Here is a 13140-nt window from a genome sequence, read left to right as displayed (position 1 = left end):
ATAGCAAAAAGACAAAAAAAAAAGAAAAAAAAAAGAAATAAGATCCCCCCCTTAAGAATAGAGTTAGTCTTTTTCTTGGTTCCATCTGCTGGCTACTGTGTTTGCTCATAAAGATGTTTAATATTTGAATGGTATGCATTGGAATCCTGAGGAAGGCATTGCGCCTATATCTCGCCCACAAAGCTCAGCCTGTTCCATGAAACAGAATGACCTAATGAAAGGTAAGACTTTTGGTGAAAAAGTTCTTGAAATTTTTAGTGTTCAAGAACATTTAGGGAAATCTTCATTCCTAGAATTGAAAGGACCTGTGCTAGTCTAGTGCTTCTCAAACTTAGGTGTATGTGCAAATCACCTGGGGAGCCCATTAAATTTTAGATTCTGATAGAGAAGGTCTGGAGTGGGAGTCCAAGAATTTGAATTTCTAACAAGATACCAGGTGATGTTGATTCTGCTGGTCAGGAACCACACTTTGAAGAGCAAGAGGACAGTAGATCTAGGACACTCAGAGCTAGAGTATCTGCATTCGGTGCAGGGGAACAAGAAGGTGGTAGTTTCTAGAACCAGAACATTCAGGGAAGGTGTCTGATCTCCCTTCTTTTTTCAGGCAGATGGAAGGCCTAGGTCCCTCATGTGTTTAGTCCCTAGAACAGGGGTTGAGGCAGAGCACAGTGGGTCTTGCCTCCCCTGGGTGTGTGTGTGTGGGGGGGGGGGGTTAAGGAAAACAAGGCAAGCACATGTATTAGGGTAATAAATCCTAGCTGCCACAGAGACAAAGCTCAAAAGCTCAGCCAAGGTACTTGCCTGGCACCCCAGTTGTACATGGGAACACATACCAAAAAACACAATTTGAAAACCATTATTGGATGAATAGAAAAAAGTCCGGAATGATATACATCAGAATGTTAAAGATGAAAGGGAATGAAGATACAGCTGTTTTTGTTTTTTCTTTTTGCTAATCTTTATTTTCTGATTTTTTTCTGTAGCGAAAAAATACTTGTACCATTTTTCCAAAGCTACTTTTAAAAAAGACATGTAATATCATTCTTATAAGGAAAAAGGTTTGCCAAAGTCAAAACAAACCCAATCATATCCTGCATGTGCCTTTTGCTTAAATAATGATAATAATATCTAATATTAAGTACTTACTATACTCTAGTTACTGTTCTCTTTCACAAACATTATCCCATTTATTACTTGCAAGACTCCTGAGGTACATACTATAATTTTCCCCATTTTTTCCATTGAGAAAATTGAGGCACAGAGAGGTTGATCTAAATTTAACATAAGTGATAAAGCCAGAATTTGAACCCAGGCACTGATGGCTATACAGCCCATACTCTTAAACACGACTTGATATGACCTCCATTAGAGTACATACACGGCATCATTTTTAGACCTCAAAGTCTCTCTTACGCTAAAAATAAGCACAGTTGGAGTTCCCGTCGTGGCTCAGTGGTTAACGAATCCAACTAGGAACCATGAGGTTGCGGGTTTGATCCCTGGCCTTGCTCAGTGGATTAAGTATCCCGCGTTGCCGTGAGCTGTGGTGTAGGTCGAAGAATTGGCTAGGATCTGGCGTGTTGCTGTGGTTGTGGCGTAGGCTGGCAGCTACAGCTCCAATTTGACCCCTAGCCTGGGAACTTCCATGTTTCGGGAGCAGCGCAAGAAATGGCAAAAAGACAAAAAAAATGAAAAAATAATAATAAGCAGTGTCCTTTCTCTGATTCTCTGATTCAAGCTATGAGGCCCTATTTCCTTTCTTCTCTTTTTTGCTAAACCTCTACTAAGTGTGCTCTGTCTGTACTTACTGCCTGCAGTTCCCCTCACCCTTTCTTCATTCCTCAGGTGCAGCAATATGCCTTCTGCTCCTACTCCTCCAAAGAAGATACTTTCTTGACAGGAACTCATGATGTCCTAAGCACTGAAGCCTTTAACTAACCCCAGACTCCTAGTCCATCCCACTCCTTCTTCCCGCCCCCAGCAACCACAATCTGATCTCTATTTTTGTGAGTCTGTTTCTGTTTGCAGATAGGTTCACTCGTGCCACAAATTAGGTTGCACGTGTTTAAGTTATATAATATGCTATTTGTCTTTCTTTTTCTGACTTCACTTAGTACGATAATCTCTAGTTGCATCCATGTTGCTACAAATGGCATTATTTCATACTTTTTTATGTCTGGGTAATATGCTGCTGATATATATATACCACATCCTAATTCATTCATTCTATTCATCTGTCAATGGACATTTATGTTGCCTCCATGTCTCGGCCATTGTAGATAATGCTGCTATGAACATAACGGTGCATGTACCTTTTTTTTGCATGACTAATATTTTATTTTATTATAAAATGATTTTTATTTTTTTCCATTATAGCTGGTTTACAGTGTTCTGTCGACTTTCTAATGTACAGCAAGGTGACCGAGTTACACATACATGTATTGATTCTTTTTTCTCACATTATCATGCTCCATCATAAGTGACTAGATATAGTTCCCAGTGGTACACAGCAGGATCTCATTGCTTATCCATTCCAAAGGGAATAGTCTGCATCTATTAACCCCAAGCTACCAATCCATCCCACTTCCTCCCCCTCCCCCTTGGCAACCATAAGTCTATTCTCCAAGTCCATGATTTTCTTTTCTGTGGAAAGATTCATTTGTGCCCTATATTAGATTCCAGATATAAGTGAGATCATATGGTATTTATCTTTCTCTTTCTGACTTACTTCACTCAGGATAAGAGTCTCTAGTTCCATCCATGTTGCTGCAAATGGCAGTATTTTGTTCTTTTTTATGGCTGAGTACTATTCCTTTGTGTATATATACCACATCTTTTTTTAATTTTATTTATTCATTTTTATTTATTTTATTTTATTTTTTTCCAGCTGGTTGACAAGCAGATAGTGGCTATTTATTTATATTTTTAGAGCTTTTATTTTTATTTTTATTCTTTTTAGAGCTTTTATAAAAAAAATTTATTGTTATTTCCCCAATACAATTTTTGTTCTATTGTACAGTGTGGTGACACATACATACATGTGTTCTTTTTTATGACTGAGTAGTATTCCATTGTGTGTATATACCACATCTTAATACATTCATCTCATGATGGAGATTTAGGTTGCTTCCATGTCTTGGCTATTGCAAGTAGTGCTGCAAGGAACATGTGGCTGCATGTGTCTTTTTTAAGGAAAGTTTTGTCTAGATATATGCCCAAGTGTGGAGTTGCTGGGTCATATGGTAGTTTTATGTATAGTTTTCTAAGGCACCTCCATACTGTTCTCCATAGTGGTTGTATCAGCTTACATTCCCACCAACAGTGCAGGAGGGTTCCCTTTTCTCCGCAGCCCCTCCGGCACTTGTTATTTGTGGACTGATTAATGATGGCCATTCTGACTGGTGTGAGGTGGTATCTTACGGTAGTTTTGATTTGCATTTCTCTAATAAGCAGGGATGTTGAGCAATGTTTCGTGTGCTTGTTGGCCAACTGTACACCTTCCTTGGAGAAATGTCTATTCGGGTCTTTTGCCCATTTTTCCATTGGGTTGTTGGCTTTTTTGCTGTTGAGTTGTATAAGTTGCCTGTATATTTTACAGGTTAAGCCCTTGTCTGATGCATCGTTTGAAACTATTTTCTCCCATTCTGTAAGTTGTCTTTTTGTTTTCTTTTTGGTTTCCTCTGCTGTGCAAAGGCTTGTCAGCGTGATTAGATCCCATTGGTTTATTTTTGCTTTTATTTCTTTTGCTTTGGGAGACTGACCTGAGAAGACATTTGTAAGGTTGATGTCAGAGAATGTTTTGCCTGTGTTCTCTCCCAGGAGTTGCATGGTGTCTTGTCTTATAGTTAAGTCTTTAAGCCAGTTTGAGTTTATTTTGGTGCATGGTGTGAGGGTGTGTTCTAGTCTCATTGATTTGCATGCAGCTGTCCAGGTTTCCCAGCAATACTTGCTGAAAAGACTTGTCTTTTTCCCCTTTTATGTTCTTGCCTCCTTCGTCAAAAATTGATTGACCCTAGGTGTCTGGGTTTATTTCTGGCTTCTCTATTCTGTTCCCTTGGTCTGTCTGTCTGTTTTGGTACCAGTACCACACTGTCTTAATGACTGCGGCTTTGTAATATTGCCTGAAGCCTGGGAGAGTGATGCCTCCTGCTTGGTTTTTGTTCTTCAGGATTGCTTTGGCAATTCTGGGCCTTTTGTGGTTCCATATGAATTTTTGGATTGTTTGTTCTAGTTCTGTGAAAAATGTCATGGGTCATTTGATAGGGATTGCATTGACTCTGTAGATTGCTTTGGGGAGTATGGCCATTTTTACAATACTAGTTTTTCCAACCCATGAAGGAGCATGGAATATCTTTCCATTTCTTTACATCTTCTTTAATTTCCTTCATTAATGTTTTTTTAATTCTCCATGATTTTGTTTTATTAGAGTAAATAGATTATTTCACTTTAAATTCAGAACAAAGAAGCAGAAAGCGGAACAAGTGACAATTTAAAACAAAATTTTAGGCGAGTAAATGCGAGTCTAATTTACTGAGCGATAGTAAGGGGCAAAACTAACTTAGATTATTAAATAAGCATTTAACTGTGATTTATAGTTAAAACAATTATGTATATTAACTTTTAATTGATCATTATTAAATGTATAATTAGTGAGATTGAATAACCAATGAAAAGCTAAAAGTCTATCTTTAATCTATTGTTCATTCTCAATATATAAGATTCTAATAATCATTGACATATAGTATAATTGTGAAGTCATAAATATAAATTAGATTACTTGAAAGATGGATTTCAAATCCTTATGCATTTTATTTAGTATAAATTTGGAAAATCCATAGAGACAAATTTATAAATTTGATTATGGATAAATAGCTAAACTATAATATGGTATTTAAGTAAAACTTTTCTGACTAAAACCTTGATGCTAATCTCAAGCTGTTCCATTATTTAATGCTTGAGCAGTTGAAGGCAAAAACAAGAGAGTGAGACAAAAATCGAACTAGATTATAGCTAAATTTAAGTTTACATGCACATAGATAAAAACTTTGGAAACATAAGATTTGTTGTAAGACTGGAATAGTCCTATAAAATTAAAATATCTTTTGTTTTTATAAAATCTCCTGATAAATTACTCCTTTTAATATGAGCAACCTCCTCATTATAATTAAACTGATGATAGTTCCTGTACATTCATGCCTACAAGTAAGGCAGCATGACCCATGATGCAACCCATACCATAGCAAATGTAGAGACAATTTCAATATCTTCTGATCAACAAAGGGCTCCAAAAATATACACACTTTCCCCTTTGGTACTGAAACCCTCCTTTCTTAGTAGCCAAAGAGAACTTTTAAGAATGGATCATCAAAGAGAAAAACTTCACAGTAATTTGATTTTTTTTTTTTTTTGGTCTTTTCAGGGCCGCACCTGCGGCATATGGAGGTTCCCAGGCTAGGGGTCTAATCGGAGCTGTTGCTGCCAGCCTATGCCAGAGCCATAGCAACGCCAGATCCAAGCCACGTCTGTGATCTACACCACAGCTCACGGCAACGCCGGATCCTTAACCCCCCGAGCAAGGCCAGGGATCGACCCTGCAACCTCATGGTACCTAGTCAGATTTGTTTCCGCTGTGCCACAACGGGAACTCCTGAATTATTTTTATTTTAAATATTGAGTTTCTTTTCCCATGCATAGGAAGGAATTTTAAATTTGGTTTGGAAAAAAAATTGGTTTGGGAGAGTAATCTAATTCATAATAAGAACTTGTAATAAGAATAGGGATCTTTGATGAAAGTTTTACAGTTGTCAGCATATAAGTCTTTTACCTCCTTGGTCAGGTGTATTCCCAGGTATTTGATTTTTTGGGCGCAATTTTAAAACGTATTGTGTTTTTGTATTCCTTTTCTAATATTTCATTATTAGTATACAGAAATGTGACTGATTTCTGAGGGTTAATCTTATATCCTGCTACTTTGCTGAATTTGTTGATCAGTTCAAGTAGTTTTTGGGTTGAGTTCTTGGGGTTTTCTATATATAGTATCATGTCATCCACATACGGTGACAGCTTTACCTCTTCTCTTCCTATTTGGATGCCTTTTTTTTTTTGGTCTTTTTTTTTTTTGGTCTTTTTCCAGGGCTGCACCTGCAGCATATGAGGTTCCCAGGCTAGGGGGCCAATCAGAGCTGTAGCCGTCATCCTATGCCAGAGCCACAGCAACGCAGGATCCGAGCTGCATCTGCAACCTACACCATAGCTCACAGCAACGCCGGATCCTTAACCCACTGAGCAAGGCCAGCGATCGAACCTCATGGTTCCTAGTCGGATTCGTTAGCCACAGAGCCACGACAGGAACTCCTATTTGGATGCCTTTTATTTCTTTTGTTTGTCTGATTGCTGTGGCTAGGACTTCCAATACTATGTTGAATAACAGTGGTGTTTTCGTAGATTCATTTTTTCTTTTTATTGCTGCACCTGCAGCATATGGAAGTTCCAAGGCTAGGGATCAAATCAGAGCTGTAGCTGAGGCCTCCTAGCTACAGCAATACCAGATCCTAGCCACATCTGTGACCACAGCTTGTGGCAATGCTGGATCCTTTATTTTGCCTTTTTAAGGGCTGTACTTGTGGCATATGGAAGTTCCCTGGCTAGGGATCGAATCAGAGCTGCAGCTTCAGGCCTACACCACAGCCACAGCAACATGGGATCCGAGCCACACCTGAGACCTACACCACAGCTCGACAATGCAGAATCCTTAACCCACAGATCGAGGCCAGGGATCAAACCTGCATTCTCATGGATACTAGTCGGGTTCATTACTGCTGAGCCACAACGGGAACTCCTGAACATTTTACTTCTAAAATCACAATATGGATGAACCTTCAAAACAATATGTTACATAAAAGAAGCCAGTCACAAAAGACCATGAATTGTATGATTCCATTTACCTGAAGTGTTCGAAATAGGAAAATCCATAGAGACAAAGTAGAATAGGGGTTCACCAGAGGCTGGGAGGAAGAGGTAATGAGGAGTTATTGTTTAATGCTTTCAGAGTTCTTGTTTGGGGTGATGAAAAATTTTGGATATAGACAGTGATGATGGTTATACAACATTGTGAATGTAATCGATGCCCCTGAATTGTACACTTAAAAATAGTTAAATTGGAAAATTTTGTTATATATATTTTACCACAGGAAAAAAATTCAAAAAATATTTTCTTTAAAAGAAAAAGGCAGAAAGTTCTGTTGTGGCTTAGCGGTAACAAGCCCAACTAGTATCCATGAGGATGCGGGTTCGATCTCTGGCCTCACTCAGTGGGTTAAAGGATCCGGCGTTGCCGTGAGCTGTGATGTAGGTCATAGACGTGGCTCGAATCCCAAGTTGCTGGACTTGTGGCTGGCAACTGTAGCTCTGATGCAACCCTCAGCCAAGGAACTACTATATGCTGCAGATGCGGCCCTAAAAAGCAAAAAAAAAAGAAAAAAAAAGGAAAAAGACAAAGCTAAACAATACCAAAAATGATTGCCAGGAAGCCACTACTAAATGACTTATGTCTTAGTACAACATGGGGGAGGTTTCATCTACAGAGAGAGACCAGAGAGTGCCTGATCTGGAACAGGCTGGAACTGAGAGCTAGAGACAAATGGAGATTTGTAACATCTCACATGAACTAATGCACTGTTTGCCACCTATTTTCATGATAAGAATTACTTGGGGGGTTCCTTACCGTGGCACAACGGGATTGGCAGCATCTCTGGATCACTGGGATGAAGGTTTGATATCCGGCCTGGCACATGCTAGTTAAAGGATCTGGTGTTGCTGCAGTTGAGGCATAGGTAAAAACTGTGGCTCAGCTCTGATCTGATCCCTGGCCTGGGAATTTCATATGACATGGGGCGGCCAAAAACAAACAAACAAACAAACAAACAAAAAAAAAAAGGAAGAAAGAAAAAGAAAAAAAGAATTACTTGGAGACTTGTTAAATACACAGATCCGTGTTTCCCAAAGAGTAGTTGAAAGATTCTTGGGGGTTCATGAGGTCCTTTCTTTTCTAATTACAGATCCAGGAGGAGCTAAATTTTCTCTCCATACTTCAGCCGAAAGAATATATAGAAACAGATTGAATGCAGAAGCAGATATAAAAATCTAGCTGCTTCCTATTAAGAGAGACATCGAAGAGGTTTGGGAAAATGTAAAATAACACCCACTCACTAAATTTTATTATTATTTTTTCATAAAAATGTAATTTATGTTAATGTTAATGGGTTTATTCTTATTTTAAATGAATTATTAGAGGACTAAATTTTCTGAATTTTAATTTCTAACATGCTAAATACTAATAGCTATAAGCCACATAAATAAGAGCTCTTTTAGGTCCTCCATAGTTTTTAAGTATGTAAAGTTTCCTCAGATCAAAAAGTTTGAGAAACATCGATATAGATAACCAAGCCTTTCAGTTGGAAATTCTGATTTAGGAAATCCTAACAGAGCCTAGGGGTCTCTATTCTTAGACAATTACACCAGGTGCTTACCAGGGAAGTTTGGTTGATGCTAAGCCAATATAAAGGTTTTTAGATGTTAGGCATTATTATGATGAGCTGTGATGGATGTCAGACATAATCAAAACAAAATGAGTAAAAGAACTGTCAAGCAGGAAAAGACATTTGAGGTAATTGAGATTACATTTGTAGTGGAGTCATTTGATGACCCAATTTTCATAGCTTTACCTAGCAAGTTTGGCAATCCAGGAACAGAAGCAGAGAAAGTGGGCATTTTAAACTGAGTTGAATGGGGCTTTGGGTGTGGGCTCTCTAAGTTACTCTGTCCTAGATGTCTATAGGACATTTAGATTATACATTGAAGAGACTGTGTACTGGGTTTATATTGGAGGAGAGTTGTGGGATCTATTGAGTGTGGGTATAATATCTTAAGAGGGAAGCCCAAAGAAACCTATAGGATATAATGTTAGGTAAGGTTAGTCTGGTATGATAGATTTTGGAAACTTGGAGCATTTACAACCGGTGAGACAAAGGGAAATTGGAAATGGACAGGGCAGGCATGCATCTGCCAACGAGGGTTTACTAGGAGTCTAGTATGTGGCACATTAAACAGGACTGGAATGGGGCTCAGAGTGTATGATTATAAGGAAGAGAAAGGAAGATGGAGGGTTCTGGATATGTGGGACCCAGGTGATACTGTCTATTCATGGTGTGGTTATGGGAGCCTATAGAAGGAAGGTTCCTGGGACCCTAGGATGACTAAAATAGAAGTTGGGTGAGGGATGAGTGATTCTGTTGGTTTCCTTCATACAAAGTACATTACATGATGGAGTTTCCAAGTGTTTTCTTGCATTATGCATTCTAAGTAAGAGGCCAGCATTTGCATGGCATGGCTGTGCCATGTATCACCTTTCTTTTTGGTACCCATCCTTTGTGAAACCCCAGCAGAATCAAACACACAGGAGAGGGGATGGAGTGATACATTTGTTCATTCAGAGCTCTGTCTTCAAATTAATAGTTCTACTAATAATTACCTAGCACTACTAGGTAATAGTGATAGCTACTATTTATTTAGTGCTTACTATGCACCAGGAACTGTGCAAAGCATTTCATCCTTTCCATACATTATCTTATTTAATCTTCATAGCAACTGCCCTTGAAATAGGTCCTATGATTATTTTCATCTTATGGGTGAAGACCCTGTGGCTTACTACAATTCAGCCATACCACGTTCTTGCAGTTTTTTTATTATGGCTAATGCCTTCTTGCCTCTGGATTTTACATATTCTTATTCTATCTGCCTGGAAAGTTAGTCCTACTTTCAACTAAGCTAACTCCTACTCACCCTTCAGGGCTCACCCTAAGCATCACTTTTTCCAGAAGCCATCCCCTAACCCCCTTAATAAGCCTTGATATATACTCCTATAGCACCTTGCACTCTTTCTTTACGGCACTTATTACAATTTGTACGTTTACTTATTTATGTCTGTCTTCCTGACTAGACCGTGTCAGGAGAGGAACCACATCTGTCTTATTTACTGTTATATCTCTAAAGATGTAAATGTTCTTGATACATATTTATTGAATGAATAAATGAATGAATGAATTTGTTCAGAGTCGAAGAGGAAGTAAAAAATCTGGATATAAAACAAAGCTGGTCTCGCTTCAGGTCCTATAGAACATATTATCTGCATCTCTTTTCTCCATTGTCAATGATAAAGAACAGGGCAGATCCCATACTTTGGGGAAATGGAAAGAGATGTAGAGGAGTCCGTGCTGGATTGGAGGAGTAGAGAGAGACTATGGGGATGGGTCAAGGAGACAGTTGGGTATCTCTGCAATTGACACCAGAGCTCTGGTGTAGAGGTCTAATAGAAGGGTCTTCCATGTTATGTTTAGAGAACAGAGGCAGCTCTAGGAGTGACAAACTAAATTGTGTTCTGATCCTCCTGCTGAGCATGACTGACTGTGGATGTGTCTTTACTCAGTGGTCCCTTTCTTCCTAACCTCACACATTCCTCCTCAACTACTCCCTGTTCATGAAGTACTGAGGAAAGGCAATGTAGCTCTAACCATTCCAGAGAAAAGGAAAGCAGTCCTCAAAGGTCAGTTGAAGAGTGAGGAGTAAAAAGGCTGGACCTTTGCTGTGGGTGACTTGGATAAAACCTGTGTGACTTGTGGCCCTACCAGAGACCTGAGCCTGATGGATTTCTGACTATGTAGTCAGGGATTCAGTGAGTGAGCACTGCAGTGACTTGAAGGTAAGATAAACTCAGGTTCTTTTATTATTTTAAGCCTTTAATTAAATTCCTTTGGGGAGGGCGTCTACTCTGATGGCTCTGATAAGCTCTTGTGTCTGGGGCTGGTGTGTTCAGTGCCTGATTGTTTTCTGAGCAGGAGCAACATTCAGCTATGGCGGCAGGGTGAGAAGAGGTTTGTGTAGGGATGGGAAGAAGAGTCTTATTGCCATCAGAATTGCTCTTTGGAGCTGGCCCTGGGTTGACATTTGTTCAGAAAAACTGAGCAGTGAAGCCAGCCCAGCTCCCCCTTCCCCTCACCTCCCTGTTGCCAAACTTAAAGCTATCTCTTAGATGATAGGAGTCAAAGCTTTCATGCATAAAGTCTATCTCTTGAGAAAAAACAAAATAGAACTAAAGACTGTCAAGGTTTTCACATAGGATCTCAGTGGCTACCAGTTCTTATACCAGATGCTGTGGAAACTCCTAGGGCAGTTGTTCCTAAGATTTTGGAGGAAATTGTGAAACCAATGAAAGATTAAATGACAAACATAAAAATGTGCATACTATTTTGGGTATTCAGGCCCAAAGGGCTTTCCATGGACCTTTAAGGACCTCATGAACCCCAAGTTAGGAATCTCTGGTGTACAATGTTTTTCTTGGCCTGGAATAATGGTCACATACCATTCCTAGGTCTTATATACTCTTTCTTGGAACACTACAGGTCCTCAGGAGAAATCTGGGGGTCCTGTGGAGTATGTAGTTAGTAAATAATGCCATCCCATTCCATCACTTTTATCTAGTGTTCACCCTGTTACATTTAAATGATGCAATATCCTTGTCAAGTTGTTGTTTAGACTCTGATTAAACACTTCCAGTGACAAGGAACTCACTATCTTTCCCAAGATACATTATAGTATGTCATTGTGTGTGTATTTAAGTGTATTCGGAAGTTAAAGAGTTCAGATGATCCTATCATATAATGCATTTGTTCTCTCCAGTCCAGCATTTGTATCATATTTGCTAAAAGTGTCTATGTCTTTGTTCATTAATTCATTTATTCATTATTTCAACCAACCATTTGTTTATTCAACAAGTATTTCCTAAGCATTTGTTTTGTTCCAGGAAAACCCAAAACATTGGGAGGGGATGCAAAGATGAATAAGAAATGGTCTCTTACATATTTTCATCCAGAACCAGAGGTCCAGAGCTTACTACTCTACAATTCCTTCTGGGTTGGCACAAAATCCATTACTTTATCACTTTGGGGATATGGTGTCAATCAGTTGCTGACTGATCTAGTGGTATTAGGTTATTCATCTTACATTCTCATTTCCAGAATTTATCTTTTTCCTCTTTTTTAACCATGAGGACAACTGCCCATTGACATTATCATGTGCCCCATTCATTGTTATTCTTAAAGGTCAATACCAAGAATGCCTCCCATATGAATTCCTTCTGCACTTTGAGATCCTACCCCATTCTTCTGTTCTTTTCCCTTCTATTTCTACCCAGAGAAAAAGGGTAAGGCCTAACCCTAGGATTTGGAATCTTCCCCTTTCCATTACATTGGCATTTTCCTTGTAAAATTTTGGTTTTAAAATAAAGGTGTAATACACATTAAAAATATGATAAAAAATGTCACACAGCTGATTTTTACCCTCCTCCCAGAGACCTCTAGAGGTGATGTTTTTTCCCTGTAGCCAAACATGGACATTGTCATCAGCCTTTTTACTCTCCAAATCCTCCTGTTGGTTCTTCATAATGGGCATTACCCCTTTCACGAAAATTTCCTTACTCACCCTAGTCCTGTGAGATCTCTGCCTTGGTGGTTCCATTAGCAAGCATTCTACCCTATGCTCATGTACAGCATGCAGCTTAGCACTTTCTATCATACAGTCTTATTTGATTTCTCATGTACATATTGATATGATATGTGGTTTTTCTGTTGAGTACTTAAATTTAGATGAACTTTCATAGACTTTTTGGTTTTGATTTTTTTTTTTGTCTTTTTGCTATTTCTTTGGGCCGCACCCGCGGCATATGGAGGTTCCCAGGCTAGGGGTCGAATCGGAGCTGTAGCCACTGGCCTATGCCAGAGCCACAGCAACGCGGGATCCGAGTCGCGTCTGCAACCTACACCACAGCTCATGGCAATGCCGGATCGTTAACCCACTGAGCAAGGGCAGGGACCGAACCCGCAACCTCATGGTTCCTAGTCGGATTCGTTAACCACTGCGCCACGACAGGAACTCCCTGGTTTTGATTTTTAAGTGAGCTGCTACCTAAGCTATTTGTTTCACCAATCAGTTGGGAAAATAGTGGATGTCAACATGATGTGTTTGAGGAGCACCAGAAGCAGCTATCCTAAACCCAAAACCTCCCATGAGTCCTTCATGGGGCCTGAG

Source organism: Phacochoerus africanus, chromosome X (genome assembly GCF_016906955.1).
Source record: "Phacochoerus africanus isolate WHEZ1 chromosome X, ROS_Pafr_v1, whole genome shotgun sequence".
In the NCBI taxonomy this organism is placed as follows: Eukaryota; Metazoa; Chordata; class Mammalia; order Artiodactyla; family Suidae; genus Phacochoerus; species Phacochoerus africanus.
The sequence above is the reverse complement of the archived record's forward strand: the minus strand, read 5'-3'. Positions refer to the sequence as shown.